Raw genomic sequence first — 22,976 nt, 5'->3', positions numbered from 1 at the left:
TGTGGTAGACAGTGGTAATAAAGGAGAGCAGAACTGGGGAGGAGAAAACTTGGAGCGTGCCCTTACACTGCTGTTAGCAGCGAGTGCCCCTGGGCAGATACCGGGCAGATAGGGGCTGCTGGGGTACAGACATTCCAGAGTGATTTCTGAGCCGGCTCAGCTCCTCCCATCATCACTTCACTCATCAAAGTAAGTATTTATAGCACAGGTAGGAGCAGGGGGAGAATCAAAGAGGAGCTCCCTAGAAAGATGCATAAATCATTCTGAGAGTTCAGCTCTGGGGCTCTGCATTTTTTGCTTTAATGAGAGTGAATAAAAACTCTGGTGTTATTATTAATATTTCTTAATATTATTTCAGCGGTCTGCTTTTCGCACTAAAAAAATTCTTTGAGGTATTTCCATAGAATTCTTCCAGCTCTCAGAGCTACACCTGCAGACTGCTAAGGACATGCTGCCTTACACCAAAGAAAACATTTTCTCCAGCACAGATCTGCTGAAAAACAATTCAGAAAATCTGTCCGGGCCGATATTTGCTGCCCAAGCTGTCAGGAGACCTTCAGGCCTCTCAACAAAGCGCAGCAGGAGAGCCAGGAAGGTGCTGTACCCAGCTCACGTGAGAAAATACTTGCCACGTCAAGAGAAAGATCCAGTCAAGCGGTGGCTGCTCTTCTGTGCTGGCATCATCCTCATCCAGGTGTTAACTGAGGCTCCTGAGCAGGAGAGGCTGGCTGGGGGGCAGAGCCCTGCTGGGAAGCTGCCCTGTGCAGCAGCAGCATCAGCATCATCCCCAGGAGCTGCCGGGCTGGCACGGAACCGCTCCAGAGAACACTCAGCAACTGCAGGAATCATCTCCTCCGCGGCTCCGGGGCTCCGGGCTCCCGGGCACGGCACGGCTGGTGTGCCACAGCACGCCCGGAGCCACCCGAACGCTTTCTGCTGGGCTGGCTCCTCCCGGGCACAGCTCTGAGCTGCCCTGGCCCTGCACATGGGCTGCGGCTCCTGCACATGGGCTGCGGCTCCTGCACATGGGCTGCAGCTCCTGCACATGGGCTGCGGCTCCTGCACATCGTCTGCAGCTCTTGCACATCAGCTGTGGGCTCCTGCACATCGTCTGCAGCTCCTGCACATCGTCTGCAGCTCCTGCACATGGGCTGTGGGCTCCTGCACATAGGCTGCAGCTCCTGCACATCGACTGTGGGCTCCTGCACATCGACTGTGGGCTCCTGCACATCGACTGTGGGCTCCTGCACATGGGCTGTGGGCTCCTGCACATGGGCTGCAGCTCTTGCACATCAGCTGCAGCTCTTGCACATCAGCTGTGGGCTCCTGCACATCGTCTGCAGCTCCTGCACATCATCTGCAGCTCCTGCACATCAGCTGTGGGCTCCTGCACATCAGCTGTGGGCTCCTGCACTTCAGCTGTGGGCTCCTGCACATTGACTGTGGGCTCCTGCACATTGACTGCAGCTCCTGCACATGGGCAGCAGCTCCTGCACATCATCTGCGGCTCCTGCACATCAGCTGTGGGCTCCTGCACATGGGCTGCAGCTCCTGCACATTGTCTGCAGCTCCTGCACATCATCTGCAGCTCCTACACATCGGCTGTGGCTCCTGCACATTGACTGCAGCTCCTGCAGCCCTGCCTGGGGACACGACCACTCTGCTCGGTGACACGGGCCAGCAGTGGCCACAAGGGCATTGATGAAAGCCCAGCAAGAGCTGGGCAGTTTTTCCTGCTGATTTGGTTGTGACTGTGATTAGAGACTGTGGTTTCCACCAGCTGCAGCAAAAGGCTGCAGGAGTTTGAGTCACCCTCCCGGCCGGGTTTGTGCTGTGCTGACCTGCCTGTCACTGCTGTGTGACTTGTCTCGGTGCTGTGTTCTCATGCTGTAATTTAGTGTCAGCTCTCAGCAGTTAAAACAGAGTAGCTCAGCTCTCAAAGTAAGCAGACAAAGCTCCCAACGCTGCTCTCCCTCGGTAACACTAAGAATAAACTGCTGAGTTTCGATCTTCACAGCGTATTTTACAATCTAGATTTTAAAATTAAGATTTTCAAAGCTCCCGAGCACTGCTCTCCCTCGTTAACACTGTAAGAATAAACTGCTGAGTTCCGATCTTCACACCATGTTTTACAGTCTAGATTTTAAAATTAAGATTTTCAAAGCTCCCGAGCACTGCTCTCCCTCGTTAACACTGTAAGAATAAACTGCTGAGTTCTGATCTTCACAGCGTGTTTTGCAACTTAGATTTTAAAATTAAGATTTTTCTGGCCATCCTAGGGAAATAAAACTGTCCAAGCAGCAGGGACAGTGGGGTGGAAGCCACGGCATGGCCTGGACATCGATTGAGGCACTGGGAGAGGTCCATCAGCCTGGGGCAGATGCTACAGCTCTAGCTGGGGAGATGGGGCAGCAGATGAACCCAACACTGGGGTATCTTCTTGGGAGAACCCTGGGAGATCCCTAAAACCCTGGGACATGCTGAGAAAAAAGGTTGATCAAGGGGTGGTTGACCTAGAAATGACCAGTGGTCCCTTCTCACCCATTTATTAGAGTTCCATATATTATCCATATAGTATCCATACATCAACACAGGAATAAATAGTTCCACCATTAATTTCTGTGTTGAGCAGGGGGTTACTGGGTGGTTCTGTGCACGAAACACGGGATTGTCCCAGCTCCAGGGCAGTGCAGGTGTGGGTTTTTGGGGGGACAGGGATGATGTGTGGGAGCTGCACAGCAAGGGCAGCTCGGGCTGGGGCAGTTGCCTCAGGAGTGAAGAAATCTGGGAAGGGAAAGAAAGAAAAGGAGCCAGGAGTGAAGAATTCTGGCTCAGGAGCTGCTTCTGCTGCTTGGGGCTCATTGCAGAGAGACACTCGTGGCTCCTTGCAGGAAATGCAGAGTGCAGGATTTCCAGTGGATGCTAATTTCAGCTTACTGAGCTTGCTGGGCTGTTTTATCAGACATCCCCCGAGGCTGGGATTCAGCTGCCTTAATTTAGGCATCCTGAGGAAAGGCTGAGTAAGGCCTCCTGGGTTTTTCCCAGCCCAGGCTCCTGGGAAGAGGCTGCCTGGGGAAGGGCTGGTAAAACCCCTTCTCCAAACCATGCCAGACTCATGTCTCTCATGTATCAGGGCTTCCCCCCATGAAGTTCTTCCCCAAAACACCACGTTATGTCTGTGCATCCCAAGCTTTCCCCTCCAGCTCTCCAGACCAACCATTCACTCTGCAGAACAACTCCAAACTTCTGCCAGCTTGCTCAGAGCTGTGTCCAGCCCAACTTTTAAAATCTCCAAGCATGGAATCTCAGCACCTCCTTGGCCAGTCTCTTACACTTGCCTGGGACTTAATTCCAATTAATTCCATGCCACATGATGACAGAGCTGGTGAGCCTCTCATAGCTGTTCACTGAGCAGTGTCCCAGAGAGCAGGTGTTTTCTTGGGAACAAGCAGTTATTTCCTCAGGTCTGGATAAAACCAGAACTCAGAGGTTTTGTAGTGCCCTACAGCAGGCAGGTGTGACCCAGGGATGGGAGGAAGCTGGGTGCCACATGCAGTGATTGCACAGGAGGGGTGGCAAAGCCGAGGCAGCACTGCAGACCAAGGCAGAGGAGAACAGGGAGGTGCTGCAACCCATGGTGAACACAGAGACCTGTTTGCCTCAAAAAAAACCCAAAAACCTGAAAAACCCCCTGTAGTGAGCGCGAGTCTCCAGGACGGTTTGGATGGATGAGAGATCTCTGAAGTCAGGTCTTAGAAGATGTGGTTTATTAAAAGGGGGAAAGGCCCTGCTTGGAGTTGCCAGGCGCAACTCGTGGCAGGCCCAGGGAGAGAGGGAGAGGGAGCGAGGGTTCCAGGTGAGGGTCCCAGAGGAAGGTCCAAGAGAGCGTCCGGTCCCTCGGGCACACCTTATCAGGGGGCTGCAAGGTGTGCTGGAACAGGACTTGGGCCAATGGGGTCACAGATACCTGATACTTCAGGGGAGGGTCACAGGTGTGGGATGAACCAGACATTGGGGGTGAGACAGAGCATTCCATTTGACCTTTGGACCTATCTGCAGGTAAAGGGCATTGTTTAATCAGAAGGGGGATTGCTTTCAGCCTGGCTATACTATTGTATTCTAGTTATTCAGTAGTCAAGGTTTGTTATTTCAAATCTAGTTCTCATCTCAATGTCTGTATTTTCCAAATCTTTTGCCAGGCAATCATATTTATAAGGTTTTCCTATTTCATCTTCCCCAACACCCCCAAACAACAACAACAACAACAACAACAACAACAAAAACAGAGCTCAAAGAGCTGAATCACTACAGGATTTTAGCTGCTTAATTTCTACTGGGTTAAAAAAAAAATAAAAGCCAAGGCACTGTCTGGATTAAGGAGCAGCTGGTACACAACTTCTGCAAGTGGTGATTCAGGATGAGCCCTTCAGAAGATCTCCTTTGTGTAACAAGGGGAGAACACACAAACATGAGGAACAACTGATTGTGAAGTTTTGGAAAATTGAGGAATTATAAATGTTGCTGGAAATAGGAAGAATTTTTAACAATGGTGTTGGTGTTGACGTCTCTCAGAGTCGATGGGGGAGGCAAGGTCTTCCCCCAAGCCCAGCACATCCAGAGGCATCACGAGAGGGCAGCAGAGACAGGAGCAGAGCAGGACACACAGGCAGTGTGTGCCAAATCTGAAACAGCCACGGCGCGGGTACAAAGCATTGCTGAGGATGCTGCGCAGGAAACCAGAACCTGTCAAAATAAACGAGCGTGCTGGGGTATAACTCAGCAGAATAGACACAGATGGAACATCCCCCATCCCTGAGTCCTACAGGTGGGAGGTTTTATTGTTCAAACCTCGTGAGGTGTGGTGAGCTGAGGCAAAGCACAGGCTGCCTTCACCTGACATTTAGAGCTGAATACAACCTCCAAAAATCCATTTCAGGCCTGGTAACTTGGATGAACTCGATAAAAACAGCACGTTTACAGTCAGTCTACTGCATGAAGTCTGGTGGCTCCTGTCATGGCCAGCCCCTCCTCCTGGCTGTTGCATCCCTGTTTGCCACACTTGCTTTTGGCAGGGTGCAGCAGGGCCAGGACAGCTCAGGTGAGGGCAGGAGTGAAGGACAGTGCTGGGAGCTCACATCCCTGCTCCACAGCTCCGTGCTGGCAGTGAGCCCGGCCTTGCCCAGCCCTGCTGTAGCTTCTCCCAGGCCTGTGCATCGCCGAAGCCATTCAGAGACTGTCCCAGCTCCAGCTGAGTGCACAGGGGCCGAGGCAGCCCCAGGGTGGCTTTGGGAGCCATGGGATGCCCTGGAAGGATAAGGCATCTGGGCTACACACCCCGGATGGCAAAGCCCTGTATCCAAACAGGCTCTGTGGCAGGGACATGCCCGGACTCAGTCCTGAGCTGGCATTCCCAGCCCTGCTCAAGGCTTGTGCCTCCTGTGCCTTCTCTGTGGGGGAAGCTCCTTGTACTCCAGTGGCCTCCACTCCCACATTGGTTCAAAACTTTTCTCCCTCCTTCCTCTCCCAGGGCTCCCACTTCCCTGTTCTGTGCTCCAGAGCCTTTCCAATCCGTGCCACAGCCCCTTCTTTCCTCACACGACCCCTCCCTCCAACCTCTTCTGTACCCAAGTCTCCTCAGGCCACCTCAGACCCCCCATCCTGCTGCCTCAGAGCCCCCAGCCCTGCCCCTGGGCAGAGACCTTGGCTCCAGCACAAATCCCTGCTGGTAAAACCCCTTGGCCTTTAAGCAAACAGCACCCAGATGTGTGCTGGGAGCAGCCCCTGGGAAGGGTGAGTGAAGCACCACCCCAAAGCTAGGCCAGCAACCATTCTGGGAGATTGCCATTACAAGTGATCACCTTTGTGACCCAGCAGCGTCCTCAGGAGTGGCTCAACTTAGTAGTAAAGATGTGTCCTACGCTGGAGATCCTAATATCTGCTTAGATTGGATATCAGGAAAAATTTCTTCTTCTCTGAAAGGACAGTCATGGATTCAAACTTATTGCCCAGAGCTGATGTCATCATCCCTGTTCAAAACATGTGTAGGTGTGGCACCTGGGGACATAGTTTAGTGGTGAACGCAGTGATGCTGGTTTAATGGGTGATCTTGGAGGAGTTTTCCACCCTTAATGATTGTATGATTCTATGCAGCATTCCAGAGATGCTCCTAAAGGGGCACCTTGCTCCATATTTCCCTAATCCTACAACATGAACCCTTGACTGCCCCCATGTCCATCCAGACTGGACCTGGAGCTGCTCAGCAGTTTTTCCCAGGGAGATGTAAGAAGATTTTTCACACCCTCATTAGCAGAGAAAGCTCTAAGGCAGCTTCTTGACTCTCCATCAAACGTAGGAGCCGGCCCCCTTCCCCTCCTGCCACACAAGGGCACCAGAGCTGCCCCCTGTGGGGGCGTGCCATGGGAATTATAAACACAGCTGCTTTCTTCAGGCATGTGTTTCACCCCCTGGCTCACTCTCAGCTGGACTGGTGATGTCTCAGGAGCATCATGGGGAACACATTAAAGTGGTTTTTCGTTGCTTTGCCTCACCTAGACATTGCATGCTGCTCTACTCCATTGCACAGCTGGCTGTCTGAGAAAGGGGAGGCTGAAAAAGCTGCTGTAAATAAGACTTAGAGAGGAGACAAAAGCCAGGGGAAATTATAAGAATGCAATAAATCAATGAGCAACCTAGTGAAGACATGGCAGGGTCTGTGCCTCTCTTTGCCTCGTAGCAACAAAGGACTTGACGGACTTAAAAGCCATGATATTGAAAACTGGTTTGTGTACACTTATATAGCAAAAAAGGAGTTAGAAGTCTTTATGGGAGACAGAAAGTTTGGTTGTTATGACCACAAGATTACCTGAACACCCAGGGTTTCTGCTTCCAGGAGCAAAACAATGTTTTTCAATGTTATTTGCTCTCAAATAATATCTTCAAAAAGTCCATCTACTCTACACCCAGAGAGTGTGTAGCTCCATCCAGCTGGTTGCTGGCCTAATGTTTCGGCTCTGTTTTCACCTGGTGTACTGGAAACCTCTGAGCACACCAATTCCGTGGTAACTGGATTTTCCTTCCTTCCCTTTCTCCTGCTTGGGAGAGTTTCCCTCTGCTTCTGCTCTCTTTGGTTTGTTCTTGGCCACATGTCTGGACAGCTCCAAGGAAAGGCCCATCTCCACTGGCAGCAGCACAGAAAGAGGGTGGAACGCCATCATTTGATGAGAGGCTGCTCTAATGGAGCCCCTGTGCGTCCTCGGGGGCCACCACCAGCACAGGCCAGTGGTGGCCAACAACACCAAGTGCCACCATGGCTTTGGGAGCGTGCTGAGGGTGGTGGGTGGGTGGGGAGCGTCCCTTGGTGATGGGACCCTTGTGGATGTGGTGGTCACCTGGGTTGGGTGGCAGGGACTGGGCAGCAAGGGGGACTCAGGGACATGGCAGTGGCCTGAGGTATAAGGGGGAATAGGGAGACATGGCAGGGCTGTAAAGTACAGGAGATAACCTGGGAATGTGGCAGGGCCATGGAGGGGGACAGGGGACACAGCAGAGCCCTGAGGCAGGGGGGGTCACCTGGGAACATGGAGGCACACAGGGCCTACAGTTCAGCCCTGAGGCACCTGGGACACAGCAGGGCCCTGAGAAACGTGGGGACACGGGGTGGTGGTGAGGCACTTGGGGACACGGAGGGACCCTGAGGAACATGGGGACACAGGGTGGTGGTGAGGCACTTGGGGACACGGAGGGACCCTGAGGAACATGGGGACACAGGATGGTGGTGAGGCACTTGGGGACATGGAGGGACCCTGAGGAACATGGGGACACAGGATGGTGGTGAGGCACTTGGAGACACGGAGGGACCCTGAGGAACATGGGGACACAGGATGGTGGTGAGGCACCTGGGGACATGGAGGGACCCTGAGGAACATGGGGACACAGGGTGGTGGTGAGGCACTTGGGGACACGGAGGGACCCTGAGGAACATGGGGACACAGGATGGTGGTGAGGCACTTGGGGACATGGAGGGACCCTGAGGAACATGGGGACACAGGGTGGTGGTGAGGCACTTGGGGACACGGAGGGACCCTGAGGAACATGGGGACACAGGGTGGTGGTGAGGCACACATGGACACGGCTCAGCCCCAAGGCATATGGGGGCACAGCTCCTTAGGCAGCCCTGAGGCACACACGGACATGGAATCATCAAGGCTGGAAAAGACGCTCGAGATCATCCAGTCCAACTGTGCACCCAGTACTACCAGTGCACCCTCGGACCACTAAACCACGTCACCCAGATGACATGGAGGCACCCTGAGGCACAGGGGCACATGGCTCAGCCCTGGGGCACTGGGGATGCAGAGTGGCGCATGGAGGCACGCGGGGGGACATGGAGGAGCTGTGAGGCACTAGAGGGGACAGCCATCCCACAGGGTGCACGAGGGCATGAGTGCACAGCCATGATGCACAGGGCACGTGGAGGCACTGCGATGCACAAGGGCCATGGAGGCACAGCCCCAGTGCTCGGGGGACCTGAAAGGACTCTGATGGACAGGGGACAGGCTGCACAGCCCTGGAGCAGGAGGGACCTGAAAGAACTCTGACACAGGGGACATGGCTGCACAGCCCTGGAGCAGGAGGGACCTGAAAGAACTCTGACACAGGGGACATGGCTGCACAGCCCTGGAGCAGGAGGGACCTGAAAGAACTCTGACACAGGGGACATGGCTGCACAGCCTTGGAGCATGAGGGACCTGAAAGAACTCTGACACAGGGGACATGGCTGCACAGCCTTGGAGCATGAGGGACCTGAAAGAACTCTGACACAGGGGACATGGCTGCACAGCCCTGGAGCAGGAGGGACCTGAAAGAACTCTGACACAGGGGACATGGCTGCACAGCCTCGGAGCATGAGGGACCTGAAAGAACTCTGACACAGGAGACATGGCTGCACAGCCTCGGAGCACAGGGGACACGGAAGGACTCTGATGCACAGGGGACATGGCTGCACAGCCTCGGAGCACAGGGCACATGTGCGGCAGTGCTGGTAGTTCGCAGTCCTGGCACCCAGGGAACACGGGAGGACTCTGTTGCACAGGGCAGATGAAAGGACAGTGATGCACAAGGCACGCACGGGTGCCCAGCCCTGGAGCACAGGGGACATGAGAGGGCTCTGACGCACACGGGCACACGCGGCTGCCTAGCCCCGGCGCTCAGGGCACACACGGGCGCCCAGCCGGCGCTCGGGCGACACGAAAGGACTCCGAGGCAGATGGCACCCGCGGGTGCCGGGCCCGGCCCCGCCGCGCTCCCGCCCCGCTGTCCCGTTGCCGTAGCGACGGCTCCCGGCGGCCCCGGCCCGGCGCGGCCGCTTTAAGAGCGCGGCGCCCGCGGCCGCCCCCGCCCGCCCGCCCGCCGGAAGGGGCCGCGAGCCCGCGCCGCCGCCGCCCGGCCTGCCCCAGGTAAGCGCCGGGGCCGCCCCGCCCTGCCCGGCTCCCGGCCCGGCTCCCCGCGGGACGGAGCGGGGGCGGCGCGGCCGCTGCGGTCCCGCCGCGGTCGGAGCGCGGGGCCGCCCCCGGGGCGCCGCTCGCTGAAGCCCCGCGGGGCTCCCGGTGTGCCGAGGGTACCGCGGACCCGCTCCGGGGCTCGGTGGGTGCCGGGGCGCTGTCCCCGCTGGGCCGGGGAGGGGCCGGGCCGGGGCGGCCGCGCTGGGCTGGGTCCGCGCGGAGCCCCCGAAGCTGTGGGGGCGCTGCCCGGGACCGCGCGGGGCTCAGGGCAGGGACGTGCCCGGGAGCCCCGCGAGGAAGAGTGAGTGCCGGGGCTTTGTTCGGCCTCTCCGCCCCGCCCGGGGGTTCCCGCCGGGGAGCGGGTCCCCTCGCCTGGTTCCGGCCCTTCCCGCCGGTGCTTTTGGTTGCCGCAGCCGGACCCGCGCCCGGGCCGGTTCCGCTGCCCCGCCGGCGGCTGCTGGGGCTGTGCGAGCTGGGAGCGAAGCCCCGGCGCGGTGCGCTCGAGTTTGTTCGGCTCAGTCCCGGCATCTGGTTCTTCCTCGCAACTTTGAGAGATGGGCGCTCGTGCTGCCTCATGGCGTGTTTGCCTGGGGTTTTTCTCCCTGTGAAAAAATGAGCTTTCCATTTTTTTCTTTTCCTTAAGCAGACCTCTATATGAAAACTCTGCTTTTGAAATTTTATAGTAGCCTTTGTTGGTTTATGCCACTGCTTGTTCGTTTGTGTGTTTCCCCATCCTTTTTTTTTTTTTTTTATTGGATGCACGGTTCCTTTGGCTGCTCTGCCTTCTAAATACTCTTTAATGGAGAGGTGAGATGGGGAAAAGATAAAATATGAGAATCCGGGACTGTTTTGTGTCAGCTTCTCTAATTGAAATGTTGTAAGCCAAAGGGGAAAGAAAAGAAAAAGTGATCAACTAGAGCTTAGGGCACTTTGCTTTGTTGGAGGCAGAGAGGAAAAACTTATGAGGGAATGACTGAGATTTTGTTTCACTTTATTTCTCTTCTTTTGAGGCTGAAAGATAAACAAGCGTTTTGAAATGCTTTGGTTCAAAATGCCGAGCTCTTCATTTTTCTCTTCAGCTGACTCCATTAAAAAAAAAAATCTTTAAAAAAAAATGTAGAAGCAGCTCTGCAGTTGCGGAGCCAGCAGCAGTGGTGTGTGTGGGCAGAGAGGCCTTGCTGCTCGTCCATCAGCCGTTCCTGCCTTGTCTCTGTGGACTATAAAATTAGAAAGGCTCCGATGTCCATTCAGTCTGATGTCTGGGTAATGTGGGCTGTGGAAATCAAGAGGAGCTCTCTGTGAATTAACTGCTGTTGCTGCTCGTGGCTTGCTCAGCCTGTGGGTTCTGGCCTCTGGTGTATAATTAGGGAAGTAATTGTATTTTAAGAAGCCTTAAATCTATTATCCAGGTGTGTGCTTGTCCCCTGGGCAGGTATCAGGTGGTGTGAGCTCTCTTTTGCTGTGAGCAAATGATCTCTATCCTTCTGATGGTCTCAGGCTGCAGTCTGACATTTGCAGCATCTTAGAACCACTGAGTTTGAGTTGGAAAGGATCTTTGAAGCTCTTCTAGTCCAACCCTCCTGCAGTGAGTAGGAATATATTCAACTGTCCCAGGTTGCTTCAAGCCCTGTCCAACCTGGCCTTGGATAATTCCAGGGGTGGGGCAGCTACAGCTTCTCTGGGCAACCTGAGCCAGAGCTTCCCCACCCTCATTTCAAAAAGCCTGCTTTCTCGTACCTAAAGTACACTAGAAGCTTTACCCCTTGTCGCACTTAACTTTAAAACTTCCAGGAGTGAGACCTGAGGCTCCCTGTGCTTTTCCTCTCCTGGAAATGGCCCAGGTCATCTCCTCCTTCCCCAGAGCTGTCTCCTTGCCTGTCCTAGGAGTTTTTGTCTTTCCAATTCCAGTCGGTGTCCAGGAAAGTTTTTATTTGTTGCATCTTTCCTGAATTTGCTTTATGTGCACACTGAGAAGCCCGGCCATGGAGAGCACAGGTCTGTGGTGAGGGATGAAGAGCCAAGAACAACTCCAACTGGCTGTAATTGAAAACTGTCAGCTTTGCAGCGAAGGAGGATGTTCAAAGCATGTGGCTTGGGATAACACCGAGTGAAGAATCGGATCTTCAGTTCTAAAGAAAGTCAGAATGCCCAAATCCTGGGGAGTTTTGTTAGGGAGCTCAAAGGTGAGATGGCAGTAGGGCTCTGGATGGATTTTCTTCAGAGCTGCTGCTTGGTGCTGTCCTTCTGCACCATCTGCTGTGGTTGCTGTTCTGGAGATGTCCTAAAGAATTACTTAGGATATCCAAGTCATGGTGTCTTGGAGAAGTCTGCTTGTTCCCGGTTTCTTGCCCTTCCTTCCCTTCAAGGTGGCTCTTTCCCAGGGAGGTTGGGTGCAGTGGGGGTCTGTGCCCTGGAGGGACCGACACAAGGTTTTTGGGTGGCAGAAGAGCAGTGTGCCCACCCAGGTGTCAGGTGCATTGGGGAAACTCCTGGCTGGGCTGAGGCAGCACGGGGCAGGTGGGGGCATGGGAGAGGCCTGGGCATCCAGGAGGAGACTGGAGTTTGGAAGAGAGGCAGTTCTAACAGGGAGCAAACGCTCACCGTAGCAGTAAACAGCACAGAATAGCTGCTCCTGCCCAGTGTGGGTGAACTTCGTGCAGTTCCTCGAAGAGCTTGTGGATGAAATCCCCTGTTTCATTCCCCATTATGCTGCCATCCTCCTGGGCTGTTGTATCTGCTGGTGTTTGCCAGACATTGCCTAAACTGCTCTTAAATTGCAGCTGTTTTTGCAGGTTCCCAGTTACTGCACAGTTGTTCTTACTGTGTTTATTTTAGTGGTTATAAACTGATTTTTAAAAAGGACTTGGAACTTGAGCTGGAAAGTCGCCTTTTTCTTCTTCTTTCATGATTTGGTTGAGAAGCTGCACTAGAGGAGCCAGCAGCTGAGCCCTTCAGTATTACCCCCCCATCTGTATACTTTGAATTTTTTGAGCCATAGTTTTCTCTGAATTTGGGGACAGTTGTCCTGTACTTTGATTTTAGTAGTGGACAACAGTTTGGGGTTGGAGTGAGGGAGGTGTCTGCTCTTAATTTGGTAAAATTAGGAATTTAGCTGGTGAGTAAAAAGCTTGAAGGAGACCCTTTTTTTTTTTTTCCTCATAACATTTTGTTTAGCCCAAATGTTTGCAGTCAGAGCTATGTGTTTCTTAAAGACACAGAAAGCATAAAGCTTTTTCAAGGCAGTTATCTCAAATTGCTGGGAGCTTCACAGTGTCATTTGGAGCTAGAAGGTGCCACCATTGACCAAAAAAGTTGGAGCATGACTGTGATCCTGCATTGTCCAGGGCAAAGTCCCTCACCCTGATTTGCACAGTGGCTTCAACAACTGTGGGCTGAGGTGTTCCTAATCCTTATATAAAGTAACTTTTGTAAAGAAGTTACTTTACATATATAAAGTAGCTTTTGTAAGGCTACCAAGTGAGGGAGAACCCAGTGTGATTAGCTTTTCCCTCTGTTCCCAGGATAATAAATGTGTGTTGCCTGATCTTTGTTGCCTTCTGTTTGTTTCCGAGCAGTTACTTCTGCAAGTTGCAGTGAAAATAGGTGCTGGAAGTGGTGAATAATTACTTCACTTGGAATAATCCACAGCTGTGAAGAGCCAAGGGCTCAGTCCTCCAGATCCCCTTTGTTAGAGACAGGCGGGTTTTCCCCCCCTGCCTCCTGGGTTCGTGCTGAACACTAAACAGTGATTTCTATGCAAGAATTTTAAGGAAAGTCTTTCAAAGCACTTGAATGACCAGCGAGGGGCAGCTGGGAAAGGGTTGCCTGGGAGATGCTGCTGGGAGCAGCTGAGGCAGGGTGTGACAGCATGGAAGGAAGTGAAGAAGGCAGGATGCTGCTCTGATCTTCCCTCCCTCCCTGCTGAGTGCAAGAGTGGTGGTCCTGCTTCTGGGAGCTCAGGGGATGCAAATGTGAGCGAGTGTGTGAGCACAGGACTCATTCTGCTCACCACAGTGCCCTGGAGAGCCAAACTGGGAAAGCAGCCTGGGAATCAAATGCTGTGCTTTGTCCTACACTCCGCATTGCTGTTTTCTCTGGGCAGTAAAATGTGCTGCCATCTGGGCATGTTGTAGCACAGGGAGCATGTAGGGCTCCTGGAAGCTCCTGCAGCATCTCTAGAAACTCTGGTAAAATTCTGTTACATCACTTAGAGCAATCTCAGGGCAAAGCTGGCATTCCAGGGAGTTTATTGCTTGTTCCTTACTCCTCTGCAGAGCTCCCACTGTACTGGTTATTTCTGTCTTCTGGTGCATGTCTTGGGTCCCTGTGAGAACTGTGAGGAGATGCTGATATAGACGTCCAGAAATTCAGAGGATATTCTGGTTTACACATTGAGATGATCACTGTTGCATGTTTAATGGATTGCTTTTCTGGATGTTGCTCAGCTTGCAGCTCTGAGTTTGTCCTTGCACTCTTTCAGCGCTTGCTTGAGATGAGTTTTGCTTGAAAATGTGAATGTTTTCAGGCTGTGGAGAATGCAATTAGGATGCTGCAGTTAGGTGTTGGCAAACTGTCCTGTCTGGAGTTGTGTGGGAGGAGAAATGGTTTCTTGGTTGTGTGACCCCAATGGGGAGAAGAGCAGCTGGGGTTTAACAAAGTGGTTAAAATCATATAGGCCCCCAAATCCTCCAGAGATTTCTCTCCTTTCCTAGAAGCTTCCTTTAACAAGCTGATTTCTCAGGCTGATTGCTTGCAGATGAGATCATGCAGTGTGTTTTGCAGAGAAAGAATCTGAACTTCGACTGGTGAGCCAGAAAGTTTTAACACGCGAGTCACATGCCCGGTGTCCTCATGGCACACACAAAACCCCAGAGGCTGTGACAGGGCGAGCTCAGGGTGGCTTTGTGCTCCAACAGGAGATTTCTGAGCACACCGAATACCCAGGGATGCTCTCAAGTGCTGGGGCTTGCTGCTTGGACAGCAACAGGAGGTGATGGCAAGGAAGTATTTCATCTTTCCTGAGCTCTGTTTCTCTCTTTAGTGTGTGTGGGGTTGGGATAAGCCCAAGTGAGGGAAGGCTCTCATCTGCCTTAATTCCACAGACGTTTTGCTGCTGGCTTCAGCAAAGGAATTTATGTAGAATTGATGGTGTTTTTTCTGTTAATGCATAAGAACATTCTGAACAGGGAAGACTTGATGGTAGTGTTCTGCTGCAGAGGATCCTAGCAATCTCTGGTCTCACACTCAGAAGGGATGCTGGTTTCCATTTCTCTTCATGGCAACTGGGTTACTCTTCCAAAATAACCACAGCCATCATTTGAGAGTGTTGAAAACTAAGCAAAGCTGTTCTGAGGTGATGTTGGGTGGTGTTCACAGCATAGGGAACTTTTGTTGCCAGCAGCTTTAAAGTACAACCTGTTCTCACAGGCAAGGTAGGAAGGTGCCTTTCTGATGCCAGAGCCTCTTTGTGCCTAAAATCACCTCTTGCCAATCATAAAGGCATAAATTATGCAAAAATGGATTGGGGGTGGGTGGAGTTTTTATTGGCTGTGGAAGTAGGAGCCAAAGAGCCACTTGATCCCAATCTCTAAAAAAAAATTAACAATGGAGTCAGACTGGGAGGGGAAAGTTTCAAATCCCAGACTTTAAATCTATCAGCTTTTTATGCAACTTGAAGACAGGAATGCATCAGGCAAGATATGTTAAAACCTCTTACTACTCCATAGCCATGTTCTGCCTGGAGTCTCCTCTTGGTCACTCCTGTGAGCTGTCTTTTTGAAACAAATCATTGAAAGTAGAATTTACAGAGCAGCACAGGCTTGGTGGTATTTTTTTTTTCTTGTCACCTAAGCATGTTTGTTTCCATAGGAGTTTATCAGAAGCTTCTTCCAGCATTTAATTTCACACAGGTAGAAAGTCAAGCACGTGAAAGTGGAAAACTCCTGTATGTAGATTATGAAACTTCATTTGGCTTCCTTGAGAGCGTATACTAATGCAAGTGCTATGTACACCAAATATTTGCTTTTCATGTGGTATTATTTTCTTCTTTAGGTAAAATAGTTGTGAACACAATTTGCTTTGGTTCCATGCCCTTACTGGTTAATAGTCCCTTCTTTTGATGGAAAGGACTGGTAGAACATTTGTTGCTGTGATGGATTGCAGTGAGGTTGTATATTTTTTGTAGCAGCTCAACCATTTCACCCTTCACTCTGCTTCTGGATGGGATCCTGCTGGGTCTGTCCACCTGGAGCTTGGCTGATGGTCATCCCAGACCCGGCACGGTACATGTGGGAGGTGATGATCTGTACTCTGAAAAGTGCTGCCTAAACCTTGTTTTGTCCATGAAGCTTCAAGTGTGGAGCTGTTAGAACCCCAGCCCACTCAGAGCTAATGCTTGCAGAATGCATGACCAAGGAATTAAACTGGGTGGAGTAATTCCAAAATTTGGATTTGGGGCCTGTCTTCTCCTAATGCAGCAGCTTTGGGTGTTTGCTTGGAAGTGCTCCCAGCATGGATGATGCTCTCCTGACCTGATGTGACTCTTCTTTCTTGATGTTTGGGTGCTGTGCCCAAATCTGTCTGCAGAGCTCTGCAGTGCAGAACTGTGGCGTGTAATGAACCTGGAACAAGTCAACTCCCGTCAGGAGATGGCAGGGAGATGATCAGCTCCTGTGTGCCCGGGGGGAGGGAGGAGGGACAGACAAACACAGTAAACAGTTGTGTTTTTTCCCCAGGACTGTCCTGTGTCCTGAGGCTGCCAGCTGCAGTTTGGAGGCCAGAGGAATAGGGCGGGGTATTTTCTTCCAGCTAGATGAATTTGTGCTGTGAAGACGAAGAGTTAGTTCGGTTTCTCTGGGAATAGCATTTAAGGTGTTAAAACGTCCCACCCATCAGTAATGAAGAGCTGCTCAAGAACAAGCAAATACAGAGATGGAGCCTGCAGGACACACTGCCTTTGCAGCTCTTATTTTCCCTTGAAGAATGAGAGTCTGTGCATGTTTTTGTTGCATTCATCATTTGGTTGTGGTGTCCATCATTTGTGTTACCCTCCCATGGAGGAGGCTAAACTAGCCAAGTGTCAGGCTTTGTTGTCCATCTCGATTACTGTTATGTTATTTCACTTGTGCTCGTTTGTTTCTGCCTGTCAAAAGGTAAAAAAAAAAAAAAAAAAAAAAAATTAAATACTGTAGCAGAAATAGCTGGAGTATCAGTATTCTCCAATAGGAAGATGTCAGCCTATGATGACTGCTTTTCACTGAGCTTAGCCTGTTTCTGCTGCTCCTGACAAACTGTCATCTCTTCATGCTGGGTAATGTGATCTTCCAGGAATGTTTATCTTTCATTTCTGCATTTGTAGTGGAGATGAGCTGGGGGTACTGGGAATGTGCCTCCAATGCCCTGTTGTTGTTTGGGCTGATGCGCTGCCCCTGTGCTGCTGAAGGGAACAAATCAGACCAGGAGAGCTGCCATACAGACCTCCCTCACTTTCCCTGAATGAGGGTCCCAGTGCTGTGAATTCATCCTGTGAACTTTTTAAGTGTATGTGTTTTGCATTTCTCTGGATTGTGATGGATATTATTCTAATAACTTCACAAAGCATCCTTCCTCTTTCCATGGGTTTGATGCCTTCTGTCTGCATAGGCTAGCAGCAGTCTTGTGTTTCTTTTATGTTTTGGGGCAACCTGGAGAGGGCTTTACTCTGAGAAAATGAGCTTTGCTGGCCAGTGTCATGTGGATACCATGGGTGGACATCTGGAAGGAACAGCACCAGTGGCAGTTCCTCTGGTGGCCAGCAATCCTCTTTCATCTCAGCGCCAGCAGCTGCTTCCCCATCACCCTCCAGACTGCACTTCATGTAGACACTCTGCCTTCTTCCCAAGGACTGAACCCACCCATTTGTGTGGTTCAGTCTCTGCTACGGCATTTTTTGGCCTTCTCCCAGCACTGGAAGGACACCAAATAGCAGCAGACCTCCCTAGAGTAAAGACTTACACTGGGAAATGAATTTTCTAGTTGCTTCTAATGTCTTGAGAGCTGTTGGCTGTCTGGTTTTTAATCTATATTCTTGGATTATTGCAGACTATTATATTTGAATGCATGGCTGAAGTTAAATTTCCAAAAAGATCTCTCTTGTGGTGGGTGTTAATTTGTGCAAGGGCAGTGTGACGCAGTATGCCGACCCTGTTTAAGACCCTTGCAATACATCAAGGCTCAGATCCTGGCACTCCAGTATTCCCGCCAGTACAGAATTAGCCCTCATTGTGTCAGTGCCGACATCTCTGCTAACCAAGCTTTAAATATTATCTAGAAGGATTACTCCAGAGAAACTCGATGCAAGCCTTCCTTGTTGGCAGTAATTACTCTGCCTCTTCTCATTTGCTGCCACAGAATGATGGAAGCACTGGGTGAAAGGATATCTGGAGGTCTCTGGCCTGGCCTCCTGCTTGAAGTGGGATTGTCTCCAGCATGTGAGTGATCAGCTCAGCCATGGCTTTGTCTGGCCAAGTCTTGAGCATGTTGGGGATGGAGCAGGGTATCACACCAGATCAGCTTTTGTTTGCTTTTGCTTGGAAGTTATACCTAGTGAACCACCTCGGAGAGTGGGTTATGCATTTAGGTTGGAATGACCTCATCCTGCAGGTTTGAAAACATTTAAGTGAGCTGTGGGAAATGTCCCAGTAGGGTTAATGTAATGTGTAATGGATCTGAATCCTTTTCCATGCTAACGTGGGAAACATGAGCAGACCCTCGTGCTGTTTCTGCAGGAAAAGGCAGGGGTCCTGTCAGGTGGTTTTCCTGTGTTTGCATGGGGAATTGCAGGTGAAGCAGTGCCTGTAGGAGATGTCCTGTTGCTGCAATGAGCTCATGAGTGTTTTCCCATTGGAACTGGGTTTGTCAGGAGGCACAGGATGAGCACCCCTGAGCATCCTTTGCCCCAAGGCCAAGTGTGGGATTGATGCTGCCCAGACTGAGGCCACACATGCGCAAGGCACACAGCTGCCTTTTATCCACCCTCCTCAGCCCCTTGCCATGGGAGGGAGAGGATTTTCCCCAGAGTCTGCTGCATTTATTTCAGAAAAACTCCCATGAGATGAGTGTGTGCACATCTGGGTTACCCATCATGGTCTTGCATGTTAAAGGGAGCAGAACAGCTATCTACATCTGATGAGTAAACTTGCCTTCCAACATGCCACGAGCTTCTGGACACAGTGGGCGTCCAGGCATGGCACATAGTCAGGCCAGACCAGGCCTGCTGCTGTGTCTGGGCTGGGCTGGATTTCTTCAGACAGAACTGTGGATTGCAACACCCCTCGTGCTTGTTCTGGCCAGGAAGTCTTGCTTGGAAGGGAAATGGCTGAGATGGAAAGAGCTGCTGAGGAGGTGGAAGCTTCACTAGCCAAGGCCTCTTTGCTAGACTCTGGATCCCTGAACTGTGCATCCTCTCGTGCAACAGGAATTATATGAATGCCTTATGGGCATTGAAAAGGATAGCTCCTGTGGTCTGGTCCTTGTCTTGGCACTGCCATCTGCTCTGGAGATTGGCGTTGTGCTCCTGCTAGAGTGCAAACCAGTCCTTGTGTAGGATGAGTCTGGTGTTGTGAATGAGCAGTAGTGTCCTTGGGTGGGTTACAAATTCTCACTTGTGGAGGGGCCCTTTGGTATCTTGCACATCTGAACTGCTCCTGCCTTTTGTTTCCATGCCAGAAAGGGCAGCCAAAAGGGCTTGGGAGCATGGGCTTCTGCGCGCTCTGGTTATTTGAAGATGAGGGTCCTTGCTGAGGAATCACAGAAATGTGAGGATCACTGTTGTCAGCTGCTCTCCATGTGCTCACTCTGGTCCAAAGTGCAGAGGTCAGGTTTGGGGTTGTGTGGCCAGAGGGTCCTGGAGCAGCAGCTGTAAAGGGCTTCAGGGGCGTCAGTGACAGGCTGACGTTGGCTGACAGCTCTTTTGTTACCACCAGTTTTTCCATGCGCCACTTATTTTTGCAGAGGTCTGTCTCTCTTTGCTGCAGGGGAGGAGCTGTAGTGGCATTGCTGCCACAAGCTGAGCTCTGCCCATTCCATGTTTCAATTGGGTTGGTGTCCCTTTGCTGGGAAAATCACATGGCTGGTGCTAAACCTCTCCCTACCCTCGTGCTGTTCCTCCTTAATGAAGCTTACAGCCAGTGCTTATGGTTTGCTTTGGTTTTCCTGCTGTTGTTTTCCATGTGTCTGCAATAAAATCTCTGGTGAAGGATGCTGATTAGCTTTTCTCTGAGCTGCATGTGGAATCACTACTCAGACATTGTTATCCTCAGGTCCCCACAGCTTGTAGTTTTGAGATGTGATATGACAACAGAGATTTATCTGGGAAACTTCTGGGAGAGAGGAAGAGATGTGGGGAAGTATCACTGTAAGAGAGACAGCAAGACTTTGTCCCCAGCAGTCCGAGGACCTGTGTAGCTCTGCTTGTCAGAACACTTTACACCATGTCCTTGCTCCAAACTCCTGACAGGGATGATGGGCAGAAGGAGCTGCCTTCTGCTGTGGTGGGGAGGAACATGTGAAAGATAATGTTCAGGATGTTAGATTTTGCCTAGTGCTTCAAGAAGAAAGGCCAGCTTTGAAAGAGGCCATGTGCCTGCTGAATATACCAACTGCTTCCAGGGATTAGGGGTCAAAACCCCAGAGCTTTTTTCTGGTTTATGGGAGTTGAGCCCTTCCTTAATGTGGCTGGGATTCTCATCTGCAGCAGGACGCCAGAGGGTTTTTGGCTCAACAGGCAGACAAGAGGAAGGCTGGAGATGTCCTGCTTGGGCTGGTCCCGGTGTCCAGGGATAGGGAGGGATGTCTGCACATAATGGATTTCTCTGCCCCTTTCTCGTGGTTGCGTCAGCGGCGATGGCCAGGGAGAGTGTTTACAAGTGCGTCCTTGCTGAGCACTGCTCTGTGCCAGCAGCTCAGCCCTCTGGGTGACGTGTTCTCTGGGCCTTTATCACTGCAGCAGGTGAAGCTGAGCTGAGCTCACTGCCCTGCTTCTGACCTGGGGTTACCCCTCCTCACCCTCACCTTTGAGGCAGCCTACGATGGGGACCCTGTTGTTGAAACAGAGGGCAGATGGGAGGCTGCTCCTGTTTGGAGCTTTCCTGGTAACATTAAAGCTCTGAGAGAGATTTTTGGAGCCAGGGAAGAGTGGTTGTTCCTCCGTTGCCACCTCGCCAGCCGTTCTGACTCCTGGGAGAGGGAGCTGTGTAGGCATGAGGCCTCTGTTCCTGAGTCCCAGCAGGACAGGGCTTTGCTGAGCAGCTGCTAAGTGTGCCCAGAAAGAGAGAGCTTGGCACAGCTGCAGAACTTCATCAGTTGGGGACATGAGGAGGTATCTGTCCCATGGCTGGGCCAGAGGTTGTCCTGGTGATTTGGGAAGTGACTGAGAGGTATTCTGCTCTGCTACTTGCCCTCTTGAGGACTCAGGTCATCTCCCTTCAGAGCAGGAAAAACTGGCACAGGGCGGGTGGAATGTGATGGAAGGTAAGTGCTCCCCTTGCAGCCCTTGTTTTGCACCCCTTGGGAAGGGTGTGTCCCACATCAGGTGTCTGTAATGTCACCACTTGCTCTGTCTTGTCAGCTCTGAGCCTTCTGGTACCCTGCAGAGCAGCTCTAGTCAGCACCTGGTATGTAGAGGTGGTTTGTCAGTATTTCTTGGAAGATGTCATGTCTCAAACTTGCCCTCCTCCTCATGCCAAACTCTGCCCCACTTCCCTCTTTTCCCAGGTTTATGGCTGGAAGTGGATTTCTTTTCAGTGGAAGGACAATTCCAGCAGAGCTGGGCTGAGCAGATGTTTCATGGGGTAGTGGGAGTGAACACACTCACTCTGGGTAAAGACAGGACAGGGCTGCAGGGTGTAAACAGAGCACTTTCACAGCAGGCTTCTGTGTTCCATCAAAAGTTCCTGGAAAGGTGAAGGTGGGAGTTGGCTTTCACCACCTCTCACTGAAAGAATAAAAACCTTTAACATTGTGCAGGTCTAGCCTCCTGTGTTCCTCAACTGTGTCTGTGTTTAGCTCAAGGCCACTTAGGTGATGTCCTGGTCGTGTGTGACAGGAGCTGTTGGTGCTCACCAGATCCTGCTGGAACCTTCCTGGGATAAGGCAGGTGGAGGTCCTGCCATAGCTGGGCTGGGTGGGAGGCAAGGAATGTAAGGCCCATGGAGCAGAGCCCCTGGGGAGGGACAGGAGGTTTTGTGGGCCTGTTGTGCTGCTGCTGCAGGAGAGACCTGGCAGAAGAAGCTCTTGGGTGCTGTTTGAGGATGTTCCTTATTCCTGCGTGGATGTGTGTTCCCATATCACTGTTGGTAACTGGGGAAGTTGTCTGATGCAGGTCTCCTGGCATCTCCACAGTGGGATTTTTGTCACTTTTCCTCTGCAGAAGCCTTGTGCTGGGTACAGAGGAGGGATCTCCTCAGGTGTTCAAGGCCATCAGTATGGCTTGAGCTGTTTGTGTGGTTGCCTTCACCTCAGTGTTAACATAATTACAGGTGTTCACCCATTTATTTCTTCCAGCGCCACCTGACTGGGGATGGCTTTGGGTCAGCAAAAGGCAACTTCCCCATCCCAATGTGATCAGCTCACCAGTTCATCACCTACAAATTCCTGCTTTGCTGCTCAGCATAGCGGGTTATTTTTAAGCACTGGGAGAAAAACAAAATTGGAAACCCTTTCAAGTCATTATTTCATGTTTGGTGAGTTCACCTCTTATCTCTTGGAATGTCTTTGGAATACTTCTGGGATTCACATTATCATATAGATGCCTTAAACCCAACTAATTTGGCCTGTGTTGGGATAAACAAGCTTTTGTGTCTAAATTTGTACGTGGAATTTGGTATGTGCTAATGGGTCTTCATCTTTTAATTGGATGGATCTTTTCCAAGGCCAAACAGAATCTGTTGGAGAAACAATCACGATGCCAGCTCTGGCCTGGGTCCTGCTCCTTTCTGCTCCCTCGCTGTTTAGGAACCTGCTTGTGCTGAGGAAAGCTGTCCTGTGCACAACCAAAACAGGGTCTGTTGATGTTATTCCTGGTCCTTTGAGAAGATGACTTAGTGGTCACATGTGCTGCTATGAGGTCATTAGGAAGTCTCTCAAATACCCAATTTGAGAAGCAATGATGCTATTGCAGAAGTATGCTCCCTCTGCGATGTGAGATGCAAAACTCTCCCAAGTACTTGAGTTTGCAATAGCTCTGAGTGGGATCTGTTATTGTGCATATTTGGGCTCATTCCAGTAAAAAAAAAAAAAAAGACTGTTTTCTGCTTTGCTTTATCCCTCGATTGATTAGTGGATGTGTACTGTGGGATCAAGTTACATCTCAGAGGGCATCCAGCAGAGAGCCTTTTTCTGTGCTGAACTGCTCAAGTGAGTCTGACTGCAAGGTCAGCAGTTTTCCAGCAGTGTTTTGTGCCTCCACAGCAATGTCCTTCCCCAGGGAAAGGAGCTCCT

The 22,976-nt window shown here is 51.4% G+C and overlaps 1 protein-coding gene and 1 long non-coding RNA gene across 2 annotated transcripts in view; one reads left to right on the top strand and one right to left on the bottom strand.

Moving 5' to 3' along the window:
- The window catches only part of LOC137486353 (uncharacterized), a 417,767-nt gene that overhangs the window by 23,540 nt on the left and 371,251 nt on the right, over window positions 1–22,976 (bottom strand). The window lies entirely within an intron of this gene.
- The window catches only part of LOC137486339 (discoidin domain-containing receptor 2-like), a 58,381-nt gene continuing 44,740 nt past the window's right edge, over window positions 9,336–22,976 (top strand). Inside the window, exon 1 of the mRNA XM_068211567.1 lies at window positions 9,336–9,455. The gene's annotated coding sequence lies outside the window, so the exon portion shown is untranslated. The remainder of the gene's footprint in view (window positions 9,456–22,976) is intronic.

The sequence above is a fragment of the Anomalospiza imberbis genome, chromosome 21, assembly GCF_031753505.1.
Source record: "Anomalospiza imberbis isolate Cuckoo-Finch-1a 21T00152 chromosome 21, ASM3175350v1, whole genome shotgun sequence".
NCBI lineage: Eukaryota > Metazoa > Chordata > Aves > Passeriformes > Viduidae > Anomalospiza > Anomalospiza imberbis.
Note: the sequence above shows the minus strand (reverse complement) of the source record. Positions and strands in the feature narration are given on the sequence as shown.